This window comes from Sminthopsis crassicaudata, chromosome 1, assembly GCF_048593235.1.
Source record: "Sminthopsis crassicaudata isolate SCR6 chromosome 1, ASM4859323v1, whole genome shotgun sequence".
Taxonomy (NCBI): Eukaryota; Metazoa; Chordata; class Mammalia; order Dasyuromorphia; family Dasyuridae; genus Sminthopsis; species Sminthopsis crassicaudata.
In genome coordinates, this window is record NC_133617.1 from 679485872 (window position 1) to 679509564 (window position 23693).

A 23693-nucleotide genomic window follows, 5' to 3' on the forward strand; every position below is an offset into this window, starting at 1 on the left:
CCTATGAAGGAAATCAAAAATGTAGGCAGACAAAAATAGAGGGATTGGGAATTCTATGTAGCAGTTCATAGTCAACTCCCAGAGTTCTTTCGCTGGGTGTAGCTGGTTCCGTTCATTACTGCTCTAAACAATATTCATTTTTGAACATCAACATAGATGTGACAAAGTAATGATAGATGGGACTTCACTAACATAAGAGTAGATGCTTTTGGCTCATTCTCAGGCACATTCCCCAATGTCTGATGATGAATGCTTACTGTGCTGTAGATGTCATTCCTAATTAAATATTATTCTGGTCAGGAAAATTCATTCTTTGAAATTGGTGAAGTTAAGTCAACTTTAAATTTGGGAAAGAGTTTCAAGGTTGGTAACCTTTCTTTGGTTTGGAGATTGATCATTTGGTAGCCTTTTCTCTATTTCTACTGAAGTGATTTCTTTAAGAAAAAAAAAAAAAGGCTAGAGAAATAACCAGATAAAGAATCATACTTGTTTCCTCTGGCCATAAAGTCGAGGAAACATAGAAATAGTTATATCTGATAACCACAAGCAAATTCTATATCAGTTGATTTTGATAATTTTGCTCTGTTACAAAGAAAGGCTCAGTTCTGATGGTGAGGGCAGGGAAAGAACTGCATCTAGGAATGACTGCAGTATAAAAAAACAAATGGCATCAAAAATTATATTTTAAAAGGAAATGAGTTAGATTTGGTTACTCTAGTGACCTCACTGGCAAATAGTTTAAAAATTAAAAATAAATTAATCAAAGCAGCAAAGGGGTTTGTCCATAAAGATAAACATTCAGATTCTGATTTCCGTTAACCTGCTTATAGAAAAAAAAAAAGTGTAATATATCAATATATGGGCAGTAAGAGTTTCAGCTGTCTGCACTAACAGATGTGTTATGGGTCCTTTAATCCTCATTTTAACCATTAGAAATGGACGTCAAGCCTCATGAGAAAGAATGAAGAGGTAATTAAGGCAAGCAGATGTCTAACCATGTCGAATGGATTTCAGCCATGGAGCTTAGACATCCTGGTTGCTGGGCCTCCTAATGCCTTGTAACTGTGCCTGACTTGGCAGACTTCCAAAGACTTCTTGCTCACAAAGCCCTCCATTTCAGAGCAATGTCAACCTGTTAATTTTACAACAACTTTTAGTTTGCCTTACAAAGTTCAAGGTTTGCAGCAAGCTGAAGGCCCCCAGCTTGAGTGCTAACCACAATCCTGTGCTTCGGGACATCTAAATGAGCACTAAACCTGTTTTAGATGATTCCCAAGGACTCTGTCACATTGGATTGGAAAGTGTCCTGCTGTGCACACATCTGACTATGGCAGGAACCAAGATTCCAAGAGTTTGTCTCTTAGCCAACACTTGCCATAAAAGTTTTATTTAATGGCACCTAGTGACTGCTGGCCAACATCTTTCCATTTAAATAGAAAGATTATGCTAAGGAAATGTTTTTTATTGCCTGGTGATAACCGCATTTGGATTCTCATACCATAGATGGACAAAATACTATGAATTATTTTTATTTTTTCTTTCCTTTCAAAACTTAATGAAACTAGAAATTTCCATCATGAGTTAGATTACAAAACCATAGTTGAAAAGGAATCTTAGAGATTATCTAACCTTATCACTTCATTTTATAAATGGAGAAACTGAGCCCAAAGAGTTTAAATATTTGTCCAAAATTTCACAGGTACTAAGACTCATGATATTCATGGAGATCTTTTAATGAAAAACAGGACTTTTCAAATGGTATAAGTTTCAGATAATAAGTTGCCACTAAATATAAAAAAGTAATTACATAAACATCCTTTTTATTATTAGTTGAATATTGTAAATGGGTCAGGGAAGAACCTTGGAGTAATAGAAATAGGAGTGGCCTTGAATTCAAGAGGAAAGAAGTTAACTCCTTCCTCTGACACATAATGTATGGTTCTGTGGCCTTAACCCAATCATTTAACTTTTTGGTAACCCCAGGAAACTCTAAAAATATTTGGTTATATGAAATCTGTTAACTTCCCTTCTAGAAGGGTGAAGAGAATTTCCAAACTGGATGACCCACATGGGCTTTTCCTGACATCCCCTCAAACCTCCCCTCGAAAAAAAGTGATGAATATAAGGCCTAAAGTATTAAACAAATCAATCTGATGCCTAGTTTTAAGAGCAAAGTTGAATCATTTCAGCTCTCCAAATGAACTATAATTTCTCTACTTTTAAGATTTTCCATGTGAGAATAAGGAAGATATTGTCTTTCTCTAGCCTAACTTAAAAGAATTCACATATGATTTCTAAAGTGCTTATAAAGTTTAAAAAGAAGCATGTACTCTTGTGCACATTGAACACTATGATATAATTGCACAGACATTTCACAAAGGCATCTGATTTCAAATAGGCTGCTGCAGCATATTCTCAACAATGTCTTTTGAGCACAAAATGATACAAAAAGTATTATCAAGGCAATAGATGAGTATAAAAGGAGATGGATCTATCTTGGAATAAGACCAAGGGCCAACTGATGTGCAGGCTTAATGATGCACTGGGATCTTTGAAATGTTAAGTTCTAGGGGGTTTCCAGAGCCTTGGGATCTATCAGGGAAAAAAAACTGTACAGGATAGGACAGTATGGGGAGATTAGAAACTTTACCATTCATGGTAGCTCCATCATAATATTCAAATAGGATTATAGGTTTTAAAATAGTAAGGAATCTTAAAGATCTCAGAGGAGGTCAATATACATTTATTAAACACTTATGTACTAAGTACTGTGTTAAATTCAAAGGAAACAAAGAAAAGTTACTAGATATTAAAATGGATGAAGCACTGAGCCTGGAGGTAGAAAGACCTAAATTCGAATTTTAATTCAGATGATTACTAACTGTGTGACTTGCACAATTTACTAAATGTCTGTATAGAAGACTTCTGGTGTGAGACAATTCTTCACCAAAGCAAAGAAGAGAGAGACAGAGTGACAGACAGAGAGGAAGACAGAGTGACAGACAGGAAAACAGAGAGGAAGACAGAAAAAGAAAGAGAGAGGGAGAGCGAGAGGGAGAGAAAGCAGGAGGGAGGAAGGGAGAGAAGTAGAGAGAGAGAAGGAGACAGAGACTGAGATGAAGACAGAGACAGGAAAACGAAGACAAAGAAAGGAAGATAGAGACAGAGTGAGACAGATAAAGAGATTCACAGAGAGCCAGATACAGAGAAACAGAGAGAGAGAGAGAATCTCAGAGAAAGTATTGGGATGGGAGTGGGGACAGGGGAAGGGAAGAGAAGAGAAGGGTTTCTCAGTCTTAGAGTGATACCCTGAAGCTACCTTGAGGGAAAATGGAAAGCTTAGATACAAGGTTGAAGGGCAAACATAATATTCCAGATATGGGGGCCAGCAAGTACAAAGCAGAGTCAGAAGACAAATTGCTACAAAACCAAGCACAGTTTTTAATAAACAGGTATTTAATATATGTTGATGGATTGATTCTTAGTGTAAAGAACAGCAAGTAAGCAGGGTAACAAGATCATAGAGTATGTAGAGAAGACTAAAATGATTACTGGGAAGGCAGGGAAAAACAGGTTGCAAGGGCTTTAGATGAGACTTCTAGGATTGTAAAATCATAGAACCACATCTGTGAGAGCCCTTTCCCCCCAACTAATCCAGGCCTCTTGTTTTACAAATGAGGAAACTGATGTAAGTGACTTCGCAAGACCAGAAAACTAAGGTCCAGAATGAAGAAATAACCCCTGTCCCTAGATCAAACAGGTAACCAATAGTAGGTCCCAAAATTCAGATATGTGAAAATGCAGTGTTATTTTCACAATATTACACCATACCTCATTCTCCCTCATGCACATCTCCTTCTCTCTATTTGATTATACAAGCTTTAAGAATAGGATCCATGATATATATGTCTTTCTGTGACCAATACCTAGCTCAATGAATATAGTAGACATTTTATAAATAAATGTTTGTTGCCATTGTTATATCTTCTCATACATTTACTACAATCTGTGTACTAAATTTCTTGAAAATCATTGTACTAATATAGCTTATTACCAAGATTTAAAGGTTATATGAAAATAAAAAGGGTCTTTGATTATATCAGTTTAAGAAACTCTTCATCAAAGCAGATTCCATCCACAGATACTTTTGTGTACCAGCCCCAAGTGGTTGCTAAGGTAACAGTGATCAAGGATTAAAGATATAAAGAGCCTGACTTCAAGGCTCTATTCACTAGGACATGGTATGATTATGAATTTAAACACACTACTTATGAAATTATTTCTCTTCTATAATTCTTTTTGGTGTATTTTTCTTTTAAAGAAAATTATGTTACTGACCTCACTTAAGTTTATAAAATGTTTTGACAATCCTGTTTCTCAAGGATTAAAATGATTGAATGATTGAAATGATTAAAAGAGGGGCCTTAGGATATTATGATATCTGATTAACTAATTGAGAGATGTGGCTAAGAATCAAAACTCCAGTAGATCTATATGCAACATAAGCATCTTTCCCCATCCTATGTAACTCTAATCTCTATCTTCCCATAAATTCTCCACAAGGGATACAGCCTTAGTGATGGAGGCTTTTTGTTACATAGAAAATAATGGAGCATATGAGCTATCCATTTGCCATGCCTCATTCTTATTACATTGGAAATTCATCTGTTACTATCATACATTTATCTGGTGAGATCTTTGACAATATTTTTGCAATGCATTATAGCTTATCTACAGCTAACCATGCATCTCTCCATTGACCATGAGATGATTTTTTCAATCACATTTTTTTCAGAAACTATGTTATCTGTGAATTATAGCTATGTAACATCATTAGGAAAATTGTTGTGGTTCAGTGGTTCAGTCAGTTGTGACCTCATTCAGGGTTTTCTTGGCAAAGATACAAAAATAAATTGCCATTTCCTTCCCCAGCTCATTTTGCAGATAAAAAAAACTGAGGCAAATTGGGTTAAATGACTTGCCCATGGTCATGTAGCTAGTAAGTATCTGGGGCTGGATTTAAACTCAGGAATCTTCCTGACTCTAAGCCCAGCATTCTATGCATTGTACCACCTTTCTTTTTCTTTAGCTCTAGATATTTCTGAATTTGATCTCTATTCCCATTTAAATGAAGTCATTTTGTGGCTAGTAGCAATATTAAGTTACAAAACTTACTGCAAGGCCTCTAAAGTTTTCATTCATTTATTCAACAAATTAGTTATCCAAGTATGCAAGGTTCCCTGGCTCATTGCATAAACAATTTGACAACACTCTTTGACTTCAATATTAATTTATGATATTAACTAAATATTGTTTGTTTTATTTATTTATTAGATAAAATGTCAGGAGAGGGGCAGTGTTTTTCATGTACATCATTTAAATATGTTTTGTCTTTCAGGCATAATTGCACAAAGAATAAGAAAATAAGCATCCATTTTTTAATTGATAGATCTCTTTACCATGGCCTAATTTATTTCCTGTTTTAGTTAATAAGGTCTTTGCTCTTTTACATGACCAATCCAAGTAAAAAGGATCCATTGCTAGGCAATGAGTGATCTTTCTCTCGGGAAGTAAAAGGGTATAAGTAAATGAGAATCTCATTATCCTTTTCCAAATAGGCATTATTTGTTTTTAATTTTGAGATTTCATCAGGCTTTAAGAACCTGAACTAGAAGGTAGTTTTACAACTGGGAAATCATTGGTCATAAAAAAAGGTTCTGCTTTTTAAAGATTGGTTTATTTGCCAAGTCAAAGTGCTAAAAAGTAAGAAAAAAAAAGTTGAACAATTTTTTAAAATGAGCACAATTTCCCATTTTTTTTCCTCCCCACCCATCATTTATTCCCTTGTGTGGGGTGTGAAATATTTCTCATGTTCTTGAAAGAAAATAAACTAAGGAAAGGGAGAAAAATAAAGAACCAATATTGAAATATTGAAGGCCAAATAGTCCCAGTGAGAACTTACAGAAATAGAGGAAATAAAATATAATTGCTCCAAAAGAAAACAGTTCAGAGGAACCATGAAACCACTCATACCACACACTGAAAAAGCCGTGTTTGACTGAGGTAATGACAGATTACATACCAGGGAGTATACATCTGGTCTGTAGCAGAAAGGACTGTCTCTATCAGCACTTGACAGATCATTTAAAAGGTGTCCAGGTGCCAGCTAAGAAAAAGAAATTGACCTCTTGCTGGTTTGTTAATCTGAAAATTAAACACATCAAACCTCTGGTTACTTTTTGGCTTGTTTTTGTTAGTACCTGCCTGGTATTTCATGCTCTCTCAATTACAACCTGCAGACAAGCCAAAATTATTGTTCCTCTCTTCTGATCCCTTGATAGCAATTAGATTATAAGTTACTAGAGGGCAGAGCCAGGATTTATTCTTATAATAACTCCAGCATTGTAGGCCCAAAATAAATGTTGTAAAGCAAGATTTCTTAGTATGTTGTTCTTAAATTTTCTCTATCTCCAACTGCAGAGAATTTTCTTTTTAATCACCCACTTTACAACTATAATTTGAAATTCCTGTGTGAAATATCTCTTGGAAAATCATAAGATCCATAATTCACCATTTTTATTGTAATTATATGACAGTTTTTTTCTATTTCTTTATTAATCTTTTGCTTTTCAACATTAAATGACTTATTACACTTTAATCTCTTCCTAGTTTTCATCATCTCCCATTCAGATTTTCCTTTTTTCAATAACGATCAACTATTTCAAAGAGGTTTCCAGTAGCATGCTGGAAACGCTGCTATTATACTTGACCTTCTAGAATATTGAGCTTACTATTTTTCTACCCCAAGTAGTTTTACCATACAATCTGGGAGATAAGCATTATTAAAAATAGTCTAATAATCACACTGATTGAAAACACCATGAATATATAAGGCTCATTGTTATTTGGCAACCCCTTTGTTCTCTCAAGTCAACAATATTTATAAAATGGCTAACATTTTCAAGGTTCCAAAGTTAAGGTCAAGAAGCTTGCTTTGCATGAATTTGGGGTGAGGATTAGTGGAGTGAATTGTTATGTAATATAATATAAATAACAAACACTGAATTTAATTGAATTCCCTATTGCATTTTCCATAGTAAATATTCTTCACATTATCTATATCTCTCCGTTTTCCATCTCTATCTTTACCTGTCACTCTGATCATCCTTTAACCCTATTCTTCCCTTTAACCTTTAATCCTCTCTTCATTTTTAAACATTTTTTAAAATAACTTTTTATTTACAGTACATATGCATGGGTAATTTTTTACTACATAATCCTTTGCACTCACTTCTGTTCCGACTTTTCCCTTCCCTCCTTCCATCCCCTCCCCTAGATGGCAGGCAGTCTTATATATGTTTAATATGTTATATTATATCCTAGTTACAATATATGTGTGCAGAACTGAACCGTTCTCTTGTTGTACTGGAAGAATTGGATTCAGAAAGTAAAAATAACCTAAGAAGAAAAACAAAAATGCAAACAGTTTACACTCATTTCCCAGTGTTTCTTTTCTGGGTGTAGTTGATTCTGTCCGTCATTGATCAATTGGAATTGAATTAGATCTCTTTGTCGAAGATATCTATCCAGTTCCATCAAAATACATCCTCATACATTATTGTTGTTGAAGTGTATAATGATCTCCTGGTTCTCCTCATTTCACTCGGTGTCCGTTCATGACGTTTATACAGAGTTATTACCTTCTGGTCATTTCTTATAGAACAATAATATTCCATAACATTCATATACCACAATTTACCCAACCATTCTGCACTTGATGAGCATTCATTCATTTTCCAGTTTCTAGGTACCACAAAAAGGGCTGCCACAAACATCCTGGCACATACAGATCCCCTTCCCTTCTTTAGTATTTCTTTGGGAGATAAGCCCAGTAGTAGCACTGATGGATCAAAGGGTATGCACAGTTTGATAACTTTTGGGGAATAATTCCAGATTGCTCTTCAGAATGGTTGGATTCATTCACAATTCCACCAACAATGCATCAGTGTCCCAGTTTTCCCACATCCCCTCCAACATTCATCATTATTTTTTCCTGACATCTTAGCGAATCTGACAGGTGTGTAATGATATCTCAGAGTTGTCTTAATTTGCATTTTTCTGATCAATACTGATTTGGAACATTCTTTCAGATGAGTAGAAATAGTTTCAATTTCATCATATGAAAATTGTCTGTTCATATCCTTTGACCATTTATCAATTGGAGAATGGCTTGATTTCTTATAAATTAGAGTAAATTCTCTATATATTTTGGAAATGAGGTCTTTATCAGAACCTTTAACTGTAAAAATGTTTTCCCAGTTTATTGCTTCCTGTCTAATCTTGTTTGCATTAATTTTGTTTGTACAGAAACTTTTTAGTTTGATGTAATCAAAATTTTCTATTTTGTGATCAATAATGATCTCTAGTTCTCCTTTGGATACAAATTCCTTCCTTTTCCACAAGTCTGAGAGGTAAACTATCCTATGTTCCTCTAATTTAGGTAGTGTTGTCATCTTTATTATATTCATTCGGCCTATCCAAGAGCATTTAATATTTTTCCAATTATTTAAATCTGGCTTTATTTGTGTGGAAAGTGTTTTGTAATTTTGCTCATAAAATTCCTGATTTTCTTTTGGTAGATAGGTTCCCAAATATTTTATGCTATTGACAGTTATTTTGAATGGATTTCTCTTTGTATCTCTTGCTGTTGGATTTTGTTGGTGATGTATACTCTTAAACTTCTTAAAGAGGAAGCCTAGATTTCATAATCACTCACTTTCTCTAATTCAAATATTTGGCTTCAGCTGTCAACAACTATATAAATTTCACAAGAGCCATCAATGACATCCTAATCACAAAATGCGATGGCCTTTTTTCTCTCCTTATCTTTGATCTTTCTGTAGTATTTGTAACTGATGACCATTCCCTCTTTGAAAATGTTCTTCTTGATTTTTGTTACAATATATGCCCTGGCTCTACTTTTATTTTTTTCTTTCTTTGTCCCTACCACCAACCTGTCTTATTCATACTACTTAAAAGCAACATATCCCTTGAAGATTCTGTCTTCCACTCTTTTCTAATCTCTTTATGCTCTCTTAATATTATATTTGGAAAGTCCAGCTACTACAACATCTCTCTCTAATCCAAATTCCACTTAGCTGTCAAAATGACATTCTTAAAACACAAATCTGTACATATTAATCCCTTTTTTAAAAATCACAGCAACTTTCTGTTACCCCCAGCATGAAATACAATGTCCTGTGTTTGGATCTTAAAACTCTTTATAGTATGACCTCTTCATACCTTTCTAGTCTTCTCACACTTACCCCCTCTCTACATACTTTGCAAATCAATTAACAGTCATTAATTATTCTTTGTATCTGTTCATTGCACATGACACTCTATTTTCTGACTGTTCATTTTCCCTAGCTATCCCCCATGTCTGGAATTCTCTTTCTTCCCATTTACACATTCTGGTGTCCTTGGTTTTCCACAAGTCTCTGCTAAAGTCCTATCTGTTGAAATAAGCTTTTTTCCAGTTCTCCAAAATCATTCCCAATTTATTTCACATATATTTTCTTTGTAAAGACTTTCATATTCTGTCTCTCATTAGACAGCAAGTTCCTTAAGAGACTATTTTTTGCCTTCTTTATATCCCCAGGGCTCAGTACAGTGCCTGGAAACAGAATAGGCACATTTAATAATTCTTGTTGATTAACTGACTGTGTAGCTTACATCTTTAACGAACTTTTAACTTTGCAGCTATCAAATTTTTATAGGGCTGTTGAGTTAATTCTTGAGGAACCTCAAAAGCTATTTGGGCTAATTCCCTAATTTTACAGATTAAGAAAATAGGGCCCAGAGAGATTGAGTAATTTGCTCAAGGTCACACAAAGGTAAATGTAAGATTAAAATTCATAGATTCTTATTCCACAACCAGCATTATTTCCATTGTACCACACTTCCTGTTAATCTTATCTCTAATTTTGATAAGGTAATGAATTCAGTGCTTCTGATTCTTTATCAGTTCAGTTTCACAAGACATAAGCCAGAAGAATTCTTAAAGTGTGCCATATCAAATTCCTTCATTTTACAGACAAAGAAAGTAAGGTGACAAACAGTAAAATCACTAACCAAAATCACTTAGTGAGTTAATGGTGAAATAGGAATTAGAAATCTGACCTATTATCTTTTAGTTTAATACTCCAACTAAAAACAATAACAGAAACTCACATTTAAATAGCATTTTAAAGAATACAAAATCCTTTCTGTACAACAATCCTGCCAGGCTTATAAGAACAAGCAATAGCTCCACTTAACAAATGAGGACATCAGGATCTAGAAAGATAGTGAGTTGACTTTCCCATAATTACACAGTTAGAAAGTATGCAAACAAGACTTCAAGTCTAGTATCTGAATTCAAGGTCTTTCTAAGAATCTATGTAGGTTCTTCATCAAGTGAAAGTCCATTTGAGTAGTACAGGGGAATTGCTTAGCATCTGAGATATGACTACTTCTTTGTGAAGTAAATTGGAGAAAGTAAACTGGAATAAAAAGGTCAAATAAGTTGTGGAATTGGAAAGTAAGGGTATTTATTATAAGAGGAAGAAGTGAAGCCAAATGCAAAATTCTTAACTAAGTGCTTACTAGGAAGTCTGAGTATCTCAAAATCAACAAGTTCAACATCAAAAATAAGATCTTCTCCTCAAACTACCTATTCTTTTTGACTCCCATATTTCTATTAATACCATTACCCTATCAGTCACCTATACTTGAAATGTTTCAGTCACTCTTTATTCTACCTTTCCCCCCTAAATCTAATGAATATGTAGTATTTAGTTTCTTTAATATCTTAGATGTCCTTTCTATTCCCACTATGAAGAGGGTATTTTGAAAAAGATAATCATCATCACAAATTTTGAAGGGGATGTGGAAAAAAAAATAAGAGCACTAATGCATTATTAGGAAAGTTGTGAATTGGTACAACTACTCTGGAGAATAATTTGGAATCAGGGAGAGGAATAAAAGGGAATAGAAGAGAAAAACACAAAATAAAAATATTAGCAATAGATAAACATTAAAATAAAATACTTAAAAAAAACTAATTGTGGATAATTACAGTAACATCAGAAAAGATACTCCAAAAAAGTTGAATCAGAGTTTTATTTTAATGGAAAGATCAAACTAATAGTCAATAAACATTTATTAAGTGGCAACAATGTGCCAAGCAGTATGCTAAGCACTGGGAAAACAAAAAGTGTCAAACAATGATCCTTGCTTTCAAACAAAAGATAATATAATAATGATATTTAAATTGACAGATTTGATGCCAAATTGCAAAAGATTATTTTGCAGAGCTAGACATAATAATAATAAAGTCAATTTCAAAACATGCCATGATAATAATTAAAGAATAGTTGATTATTACAAACTACTAGCATTCGGAACACTAAAAAATACACAATTATACAGATGTGTATTAATTATGGCAACACACAAACTAAGAAGGCAGAAAAATTATACTTTTTAAAGCTTATGAATAAATATTAGATAATTTTAATATTTAAATTTCCATTCAACATTCCTGCCCCCAATTAAATCTTCAGCATATGTACTGCAATAAATAAAAGTAAAACTGTAGGCTCATGATGCAGGGTCTTACTATAGTAGTTCTATACTATAATAACATTGCCCAAATCCCTCCTACTTCTATAAGAGGCAGCAGACATTGATTCTGTCAAGTCATTCAAGGAAAAGGGATGGTGAACTAAGAAGGATGGAAGGGAGAGAAGAGCTATCAGAATTAAAGCTATAGAGTAACTCAACTTTTCCTGAAAGTTTTGCAAGGCAGGAATTCTGAGCTGGTTGACTCAACCCAGGCCAGATGGCTATAGCTACCTAGAATCTCAACTTTGAGGCTCCATATGGAAGTAGAAATAGCAGGATTCAAAAAATGAACATGTTCTCAAAGGCAAATGACAAGTAATTAAAGAAAAAACCTCAAAGACATAAAAATTCAAAATCTAAATAAAATTCTAATCTTTAAGTACATATACCAACAGACAGAGAAGATCATAAAAGTATAAGGAAGAAAGAATAACACCTCAAGAATATGTTAAGCAAACATTCTGTCAGAATACATTAAACAAAAATTATAATATGAAGGAAAAAGAATTAATGTTAGATAATGAAGGTTAATGTAAATTCTATCTATCCAATAGACCATGAACCATCAGCAGGAAATGAGACTATTTCAAGGAAAAAAAAATATCTTTTAAAAAGAAATTAGGAATTAAATCAGACTTTTAAACTATAGGAAGCAGAGTAAAAAATAAATATATGATGAAGCTCATTTAAAAATAGTAAGTAAAGACAATAATATATCTGAAATCTGAAATACTAAGAATATATGCAGAAGACCTTGAAAAGCTTAAAGGACTACATAAATATTATCTAGCTAATAAGTAGACGAAATGAGGCAGAAGCAAAGCAAAAGGCAATAAAATTGAAGACACATAAGTCTAAACAGTTCAAAACATCAGACTTTTTAAAGACAGGATTCACAGAGAAAAGAGTTATATTTTTCAGTCATTTCAGTCCTATCCAACTCTCCCTGAATTCATTAGGGATTTTCCTGGCAAAGATACTGCAGTAGTTTACCATTTTCTTCGCCAGCTCATTTTATAGTTTAGGAACTGAAACAGAGTTAAGTGAATCACCCAGAGTCACATAGCTTATAAGTGTCTGGAGGTTTGATTATAATTCATGAAGAAAAATCTTCCTGATTCCAAACATAATGCTCTTTCCATTGTGCCCCAAAATATCATAGAGATCTCTCCAAAAACAATGACAAAGAAAAAACTGAACACCACAATATACCAAAAAAAAAAAAAAACAAAAAACCTCTCAAATCTATAAGTCTTACAATGGTCAAATTTAGCAATTTCAATAGCAATAAAAATTTTCAAGTGGTTAGATGAATACTTTCAAAAGAAGAAAAGTCAATTCAAATAGCAAAAGAATATTCCATATTCACAAGAAAGCATAGTAGAGAAAGGTGAAAGAGTATTCAAAAAAGTAAGAATTTACTAGGCAATCAAAATTAGTTAGTCTAAAAACTTGAACCTAATCACTAACCAAAACATGGAATTGAAAGGAGAGTGGCGTTTTAGGCATTCTTTATGGGAAAGGGGGAGAGAGGAACAAATTATTTGATTTGTAAATATCCCAAACTATAGAAATGCAAGAAGAACAACACAATCCAAGAAAAGTCTATATAATGAAATCTGTTTTCTCATGTATACATTTGTAGGTTATTATTATTATTATTACTACTACTACTACTACTACTATTATTATTATTTTGCTGAGGCAATTGGGATTAAGTGACTTGCCCAGGGTCACACAACTAGGAAGTATTAAGTGTCTGAGGTCGGATTTGAACTCAGGTCCTTCTGACTTCAGGACTAGTACTCTATCCATTGTGCCACCTAGCTGGCCCCTGTAGGTTATTATCTTTTTAAAAAACTGATTTTGAGATTTAAAAAAGGAAGGTCAACAGAGGGAAAAATGGATTTAAGAAGTTAAATATTTAAAGAGAAGTTAAAAAATCAGGAGTAGAAAAAGTGGTAGGGAAAATTAATTATCTACTTTATTGACTTTTTAAAATTCTATTTTTATTTATAAATACAATGTTTTTAATTTTTTTAAATTAAAGGAAATTTTTAGAAACTATTCTTACCACTGTATACCAAAAACTGATAACTTTAATGAAAATAGATGAGTATTTACAAAAATATAATATGTCTAAACTGAAAGTAGAAATAATGTATAAATTCAGAAAAATAAATTGAACAAAACATAAATGAATTTATAAAGGAGAAAATCTAAGATCAGATTTATTTGTAAGAAAATTCTACCAATATTTAAAGAAAGATTAATTCCAATATTATTTTTTAAATTGTATTTGCAAAATAAAGGATCCAATTGAGTTATATCTTTAGTGCAAATATTTTCTAGATACCCAAACCAGAGAAAATCAAAATATAAAAAGAAAATTAATATCTCTGATTAGCATTTTAGATAAAATTTTATCAATGATAATAACATTTATTTGGAGGAATGAAACTATTTCTAGAGAAACAAAGGAGAAAGATAAGAAGGAAAGAACTGTAATGGTATTTAATCTCAAAAAAATACTACAAAGTAGTTGTGATCAAAATGATTGGTATACTATGTTCATTCAGCAGAATACAGAATACAGCTATAAAACATACAGCAGTGAACCTGCTAATGTAGTGTTCAATAAACCCAAATACCCAACTTTAGGTCAAAATGGAAAGGTATCTGGAAGAAATTATCTTTATAACAATATCTATATCTATATATATTGAGATATGTACTTTAAATGCAGAAAATTTTATTATAAATTAGAGGTGTATGTAAGAAAGCATCTAAAAAGAAATAGTTCATGACCAAATGAGTAGAGAAAATCAGAAAAAATTGTAATAAATGCTTTTTCATCGTTTTTAGCAATATGATAGCTGTGAGGTAGAAGTTCAGAATTGATTTCATTTGTATTTCTCTAATAGGAATTTCGAATTTTTTTTCACATTTCTATTGGTAGCTCAATTTTTTTCTTTCCTTTGAAAACTGCTTATTCCTAATCTTTGACCATTTCACATTCTCACTTTTTTTCCTATTTCCCAATAGGGTATATATTAACTTTGTTTAGAAGATCTTGCCTGACTTCTTTGTAGAATTTGCCTACCTCTTCATACTGTGGAACAGATGATAACATTTAAGCAACAAATACCTGCTTGAAAGTCTCTTGCTGTTGTTATCTATGTGCACCACAATGTGAGATAACCAAGTGACCCACTTTTAATATTTTTTTTTACTTTCAAGGGGATTTAATCAATTCTTCCAAATCCTTTACTTATTCCTTCAAGAAGAGCCTTCCATATTTCTATTCAACTAAATCTTTTAATTTCATTTATACTGAAATTGTCAATATTACCATGGTTCAATTATAAGATATTGAATAAGGATATCCCGTTAAGAATACTTTTTACTTGTAATATCTGTAATTTCGCACTCTGTTGTTTCTTCCCCAGTTTGTTTGGTAATTTTAAAAAAATTCAGTCATCATATGTCATTCAGGAACAGAAAGGACCAACACAGGATTAAAGGCTATTTGAATAGCAAAGTGCTAACACATAATAGGAACTCAATATGTACTTACTGAATGGAATTATTGATTATCTCCTTTACTAACACTTTCCAGATCACCCCTCTTCTTCCTTAGCCCAGAACTTTACCCCTTCCATAGCCCAGAAACAAAAGATGATGGAATCCAGTGGCATTGCTTTTTTATTTAAGTTTGTGATGATAACAGATGTTTTCCAGATGAGTTGTCAAGTTAGAAAAAACAAAGGAAATAGTTCCTAATTTTTCTCCTTAAGCTTAACTAGGATTTTCATTCAGAAACAAGTACTACCTAGCCTAGAATTTAAACTACTTTATAAACAACCACTCATCTATGACCATTTTTAAGAAATCCTAAGAAATTGAATACATTTCCTTGCTAGGTATTTAAATTTCTAGCCCAGAATTTTAGCAAATGAAATGAAGAATCAAACTCTCTTATTTTGGTAACATAGTAAATATTGAAAAAAATGCTTGTTGAAGTGGATTCACTGAGAACAAGTGTAATTTAATAGAATGATAGACTTAAAGTCAGGAAAAATCGATTCAAAATCTTTAGATCCTTGGTGGCTGTGTGATTGTGGGAAACAGTCTTCAATTTCTTTATCTGTAAAATGAAGAGAATTTGAGGACCTTGAAGGTTCCTATCAGCGCAAAATTTATGATTCTATGGATCAAATTGAATTGACAAGGAAGCCAATCATAAATGGAAGTTTATTATTTGGGTGGTGAGAGACAGAGAATATGGAAAGCTACTGTGGAGAAGAAAAGTGTTTCTAGTCAATTAGTTGTCCATAGTGTAATATCTTTACTTGATACAAATAAATAATATGCCTGTCTTGACTCTGCTACATCTTTTCTTGAAATTGTTATTTGCATTTTGGGTCTTCAAACATCTAATTATTTGGTAAATGTGTACTGTTGATCAGTGAGAAACATAAGACTAAAAGGAAATAAATGCAATAATGTGAATGATCCAGCAGTGTCCATCACCTATAAAAAAACTATCAAATCAAATGAAATAATTATGTAAACCATTCTGCAAATTTTAAAACACTATATAAATATTAGTCTGTAGTAGCAATTGCACTGATAGTAGAACTACAAATTGACCAGCTATTCTGGGGAAAAAAAATTTAATCTATTCCCCCAAACTTTGCATACTATACTATACTACACTTTGCATAGTTGTTGAACTAATTATATCTTTTATTAGGTATGTAGCCCAAAGAGATAAAAAATGAGGAAAAGGATGCATAAAAACAAAAAAATGTATGTAGTAACTCTTTGTGTGAGGGGGAAAATCCAGTAATTAAGAGCATACCCATCAACTAGGAAATTGGCTCTACAATGACATATTACTGCATCACAAGATATGAGGAAAGGTAGAATCACAGAGAAACCTGGAAAAATTTTGTAAAACCTGATATAGAATGAAGCAAGCAGATGAAGAAGAACAAGTTACATAAGAATAGCAACAACAAAGAAATAAGCAATTTTGAAAGGCTATAGAACCCATCCTTTTTGCTAAAAAGTTGGTAAGGTGATTTGCTAGAAATTATGGTGTCATTCTATAGTGTTTGATCATGGACTTTATCCAGCCTTTTTGCTTTCCAGTTTAGATATAGAGCTACAGTTTGTCATTTCCCCTGTTGGAGTTGTTCTTTTGTTCATTATATTGACAGCATAAGTGCTTTCTGTTTATTACTTGTTCTAATTTCCTTTTTTCATTGTGTTGGGCTTCTTGCAACAATAAAGCCCACCAGAGATTTTTTTTAAATCCTTTGAAACTTCTCTCTTTCTTCCAATTTCTATATATTTCAGGACTATAGACAAGGCTTTTATTGGTATCTAGTTAATTTGTGGGGTTTTTTTTCAATCTTCTGCTTTCATTCCTATTACCTTAACCTTTTGAATTTGATTTTTAAGTACTGGTTAAGAATCTTTTGTTGTAGTTGTTTTCTTTATTTAGACAATTTAACATTTCTGCAATGTATTAAGTAAGACATTGATATTTTCTTCAACATCTTTCTAAAGCTATTTAACAGCTCTCTGGTGTCACTTTTGCCATGATGATGTTTGAGTTTATTTGCTTATTATTAATGTTAATGTTTCTAGGTGACTTTATTATCTAGTTAAAGAAAGGTCTCCATAGTCCTGTAGATCTTTCATAGTAGTTAAATATTAATTCTGTTGGTCCCATTAATTTTGATTTCACAGTTGCTAATCAATCTCTTAACTTTCACAAATGATATATTCCCTGCAAAATTTGTTTTCCATGCATCTTATCTGAAGAAGACCAAGGTATTTATAAATATCACTTTTATATATTGTTTAAACTTTGCCTCCAGAATTAAGATTAAAAATTCTAGCTTTTATCCTTGGTTGTTTAATATTAAAGAATTTTATTCTTATTTAGTCATTGTGTTAGTAATTATCAGAGGCAAAATTTGAAGCCAGGTCTTTCTGATTCCACATCCAGCACTGCTAATACTCTATTAAAGAGTAGTAGTGATGATGGGCATCCTTATTTTATCTCTGATTTTTTTTTTCAGAAAGACTTTTAGTTTATTTACATTACATTAAATGCTGGTTCTTGATTTTGTACAGCTGTAGAGTTTATTATAGTAAGAAAAAATCCATTTATACCTTTTTAATTAATGGATTTTTGTAATTACATCAATATGCAATTAAAACCATGCACAATATATAAATTGTACAATAAAATGTATAATACAATTTAAATTCATCTTCTGAGGGTTTCCTGAAAGGATCATTTGTACACTTCCAGTAATTAGTAATAATAACAATGTTTATATAATACTTATTATATACCAGCCTATAGTACCCAATATTCCAAGGTTGTTTTCCATCCAAGTACTAACCAAGCCTGACCTTGCTTACCTTCCAAGGTTAGATATCAGGTTTTTCAGGGTAGTCTGACCATAGATATGCCAGGGGAAATAGGGAGTGTTCATGGGAACTAGAACTAGCACCTCTAGTATGAGAGCTTGTTTTTGAGTCCTTTCCAGAGCTGCTCATTCACCCTTGGTGTCTACTTAGCAGTACCATGCATAGCAGCCATACCCAAGTAAAACCATCTGGACAGATAAGCTCAAACCCAATGGTGAGTTAAGGGATGTCTATCCCAAGCATATGACGACTTCTCCTAGTGAAATGGATGGACAAGAATGATTTCTTCCAACATCCATAAAGAAGTCCAAAGCAAATGCTGTGAAGTACTAAGAGCATGGTTAGACATTGAAGATGTCAAGGTCATTTGCTGCATCCGAGGCCATTGTCAAATGTCCTGATTTTTGTCTTGCCACAGCATTGGACTCGGATGACTCTAGAAGAGTGAGTGAGACTGATGATTTTATACAACTTGGTCTCACAAATCCAATTCCATACACAAGTGATCATTCATCATTGACTATTTTACCCCAAAATTACAATATCTTCAGTCTCTTTTAAAAAAAGAATGAAGTGAAGAACAAATCCTAGCTGTCTAGACTTGCCCATCCCAGAAAAATACCAGGATGGTGAAAAGGTCTTATGATCATGCCATATGCTACCTAGTTTAAGGAACTGAGAATATTTGGACATATAGAAGCCTTAATGCAGTGGTCCTCAAACTTTTTAAATAGGGGGCCAGTTCACTGTCCCTCAGACTATTGGAGGGGATAGACTATAGTAAAAACAAAAACTCACACTCTATCTCTGCCCCTCAGCCCATTGGCCACATAAACGACCTCAGCGGGCTGCTGGCTCACAGGCCATAGTTTGAGAACCCCTGCCTTAATGCTTTAAAGCATTTTGAAGGCTGTTATTTTAGAGGAGGAATTAGAATTATACTCTTTTGGCCCTAAAAGACAGAATCATGGGAACAGGTAGAAGCTGAAGAGAGAAAGACATAAATTTGATGTCAAGGCAAGAATTTGTAATGATTCAAATTATACAAAAGTGAAAAGGGCAATTTTGAGAGATAGTGGGTTTTCCCTTGTAGAAAGTCTTCAATCAAAAACTAGCTGACCAATTAAGGGAATGTTGTATGAGGCATTTTTGGTCAATTACTGTTTGGACTAGCTAGGCATAGAGGTCCCTTCCAACTCTGAAATTCTATGACAATTGGCAAGTCACTTAACTTCTGTCTTGCCCAGTTTTCTTATCTGTGAAATAAATAAGGGTAATAATGACACATATCTCCCAAAGTTATTGGAAAGCTCAAATGAGATTATAATTTCAAAGTATTTAACACAGTGCCTGCCATATAATAAGTACTTTACAATAATTACTACTACTACTACTACTACTACTACTACTACTACTACTACTACTGCTGCTGCTGCTGCTGCTGCTGCTGCAATATCAACTGTCAGAAGAACTTAAATACTTATATATTTATACCATTACAAAATACTATTAATTAAAAAGTATGTGTATGTATGTATGTATGTATATGTACATATATATATATATATATATATATATATATATATAATCAGTATTCAGTATGATTCAAATAAACAAAAAGACCTTATGAAAAGGTCAGAAGAAAAATAAGGATGCCCATTATCATCAATACTTTTTAATAAGAGGATTCAAAATAATAACTATAGCAATAAGAAGGAGAAAAAAAAGTTGGGGGAAGCAGACAAAGAACCAATAAAATTATAGTTTTATAATGTAAGGATTTACATAAACCATTAGAAATTAATTGAAACAATAACTTCATTGAAATTTTGGTGAAGTTATTGTTTCAATCATCATTATAATAAATCATCAACAGAATGTATATTACCTACAAAAACCCATAAGAAGACACAAAAGGAGAAATTTCCATTTTAAATAACTAAAGGTCATAGAAAATACTGGGAAGTTTATCTGTCACACAGGAACAACTACAAAAAACTTTATAAAAATAAAGGTAAATAATTAATTGGAGAAATATCCATTGATAATGGGTAGACAGAGCCAATATAATAAAATGACAATACTGCGTGAATTAAATTACCTATTCATTGCCATACTGATCTAACTACCAACAATTTATTTTATAAAAGTATAAAAACAATAAAATTTGTCCAGAATAAAAAGTCTTGAATTTCAAGGGAAATAATGAAAAAAGTAGAAAGGAATAAAACCTAGTGGGGTACCACATCTCATAATCATTGCAAAAATTTCCTAATGTTAAAAAATAAAGAGGTTGCTGATAAAAAAAAAAGTAAACAACAGAAGTGAGCACAGTAGCTAGTGTGTGCTTAACCCAAAGATTCTTATTATTTAATTCTAATTTTTCAAATAAAAACTTACTATTTAACAAAAAATAATTGAAAACAGTTTAGCAGAAACTAGGTATAAGTCAATATTCCATACCATATATCATAGCAAAGTCCAAGTAGGTACCTGACAAACATAAAAGGAGCAAGGAAGATTTTTTTAGATACATGGGTAGGAGAATATCTCTTGATCAAAAAAAATTACAAAGATTACAGAAGTCAAAAGGATAATATTGATTATATATTACTATGTATGTATTATACATATATATATATGGAACTGATTCAAATTTATGAGAATAAAAGCCATTCCACAGTTAATAAATGGTCAGTGGATATAAATAGGCAATTTTTAGAGGATGAAAGCTAAGCTATCAACAAACATATGTAAAAATGCTCCAAACCACTAATAATTAGAGAAATTAAAATGAGATTGCACCTCCTAAGGTTGTATCACATAAGGAAGGTGACCCCTAGAAAGGAAAAGGACATGTATTCAAGGAACTATAGGAAAGCAAGTACATTAATTCACTTGAAGCAGAAAGGTGGTAGAAGGGCACACTATGAACTGGTTCACCCATTCTGGAAAGTTATTTGGAACTATGTTCCCCAAATTGTGCATATCCTTTTACTATACTCCAAAAATGACTATGTACAAAATATTTTGGCGGGTTTTATACAGTAGAAAATAAGGAAGCTCCTAACAATATGGCAATGGCCATATAAATTGAAATATATGAATATAATGACATACTATTGTATAGGAGAAACCAAGAAAGCCTTATGTAGAACAAAGTAAGAAATCAGTAAAAAAATAAATAAATAAATAATAAAAATTCATACTATATAAATAGGATAAAAATAACTTTGAAAATAATGGAATCATAAGATTAGAAGGAACTTTCCTGCTCTTTTATATATTTTTTCTAAATTCAAGACAAATTCATTATCTGATCCATTCCTAAAGATCTGTAATTTAAATTTCCCTTCGTTTATCTATTTTAGTAAGCAAAATTTTTTCACAGAAATTTCTTCCTTTCTTAATGACTTACACAGTTACCATTCATTTCTTCACATTCTTTCTGAAATGAAGAACCACACAATATAATCTAATAAAAATATGTTGACTTAGAGTCGGCAATCTCAGACTTTCAGCAAATTTCTCTTCTAACTTTTTCTTTTTGCCATTTCAACTCTTTATCTTGATTATTCACCCTAACTCTAAACACAAATAGAGGCAGCTTGAAGCAGCATTAACAGTGTTCCCAGCTTCAAATTTAGAAGATGAATTCAAATCTTCTTTCTAATACTTGCTGGTTGCATGACCCTGGCAAAAAAAACAATAACAAACCACAATTCCAGAAGACTATCATGAAATATGCTGATAGAGAATTGATGAAATTAGGTTGCAAATTGAGTCACACATTTTTTGGAGATGGCTCATGTAGAAATCATATTTGCTTGATTCTACATATTTGTGACATGATTTAAAATTCTTTCTTTCTCTCTCCAATGGTAAAGAATATGTGTCAAGAAGAGAAGAAAGGTTTATTAGCTAAAAAATAGAACAGAATTTATTTTCTTTAAAAGCAGTTATTTTTATCTCCATAACAGTCTGCACACTAATAAATGTAAAAGAATACTAGCAAGTTAAAGTCTCAGAATTTATTCTATTTGAATTCTATCAAAAATGAAACTCAATCAATACATTTTAAAAGTGGTTACTCTCTGTAAGGCCCTGTTATGATTGCTGGGTATATAATTAAAAAACAAAAACTGTCTCTGTCCTCAAGGGGTATATATTTAAAATGCAGAGACAAAATTTATAATAGCCATATTAATAATAAAATTTGTATAAAATGATAACATTTTAAAACATTTCAACTTTTGCTAAGTTGTGGGTTAACTCTATATCTATCTTGTCTCTATGTATTGATTATGGCAATGAACCTGGTCTTTATATATATTCTCTAAACTCCACATCAGTCAACTTCCTTGTACATGTTCATAAAGTAAGAATGACTACACATGCACTTGGGGATTGCATCAATTACATGTTCTATACATGATAAAGAGGACTAGGCTCATTGGCCAGCCCATAATTAGATTTATCAATTCAAATAACTGTGTTTACAACTATATGACTAGTCTTGGCAAAAGATATTTCTCATTCACTTTATTTTCCCTGTGTGGATTTTTAGGTTGTTTTTGAGTCTCTAAGGAAGAAGAAAATGGTCTATAATCCATTTCAACAATTTGATGCTGCTCCCAGACACACACACACACACACACACACACACACACACACACACTTCATCTTTCTGACACTGATATTCTCATGATATTATCAAATTGGTACAAATCTTAGAAAAAATAAGATTCCAAAAGTTCATTTTCCAAAAAGCAATAAAGGACAAATTCTGGCTATAAGTAGACTACAGCAGATTATTGTTGATAAGCTATGTGCTTCCATGAATTCATCCAAGAAAGAAAACAACAATAATAATTAGCTTTAAAACTTGCAAAATCACTTTACAAATGTTGTCTCATTTGGCTTTTACAACAACCCTGTGAGACAAGTGTTATTGTTATCAATATTTTGCAAATGAGAAAAGTGAGACAGAAAGAAGCTAAATGGCTCCCCCAGAATGACGCAGTTAAATGTCTCAGGCATTTTGACTCTGGTTTTCCTGATTTTGAATTCAGAACTCTGAATACTATCTCACATAGTTGGCTAACTGAGCATAGTTCTATACTAGCATGCACAAAGTATAAAAATATTAAGAGAAGGCCTGCATCACATTTGATATATTTTATATACATGATTTATGAGAGAACAATGTATTATTTTCTCTCAGGCACAAATTATGAGAAGTAAGAATTTCACAGGTTGACAAGACTGCCATCTAAAGTGATAGAAGAGAACACACTCTTGAGATTGTGGATCCACTGGGTTTCTGAAGTAAAAAGACCGGTACTTTTAGAGGTCATATGTCTTGGTAAATCCAAAATAATACCAATTATAAGAAAGGATCTGAGAAAGAGGAGGGGGAAGAAGAGGAGGGAAAGAAAAGGGAGAAAGGGGGAAGGGAAGGGAAAAGAAAAGAATAAAAGGAAAAGGGAGAAGGGAAGAGCAAAGTAAGGAAGGAGGGAAAAGGCAAATGAAAATAATAGAAAAGGAATGAGAAAATGAAAGGGAGAGAAAAA

The 23693-nt window shown here is 32.5% G+C and overlaps 1 long non-coding RNA gene across 1 annotated transcript in view; it reads right to left on the reverse strand.

Moving 5' to 3' along the window:
- The window catches only part of LOC141555721 (uncharacterized), a 157611-nt gene extending 135953 nt beyond the window's left edge, over positions 1-21658 (reverse strand). Inside the window, exons 1-2 of the long non-coding RNA XR_012486313.1 lie at positions 21539-21658; positions 6083-6204 (exon numbers count right to left, since the gene is read on the reverse strand). This is a non-coding gene — a long non-coding RNA (uncharacterized LOC141555721). The remainder of the gene's footprint in view (positions 1-6082; positions 6205-21538) is intronic.
- Positions 21659-23693: the final 2035 nt, after the last annotated feature.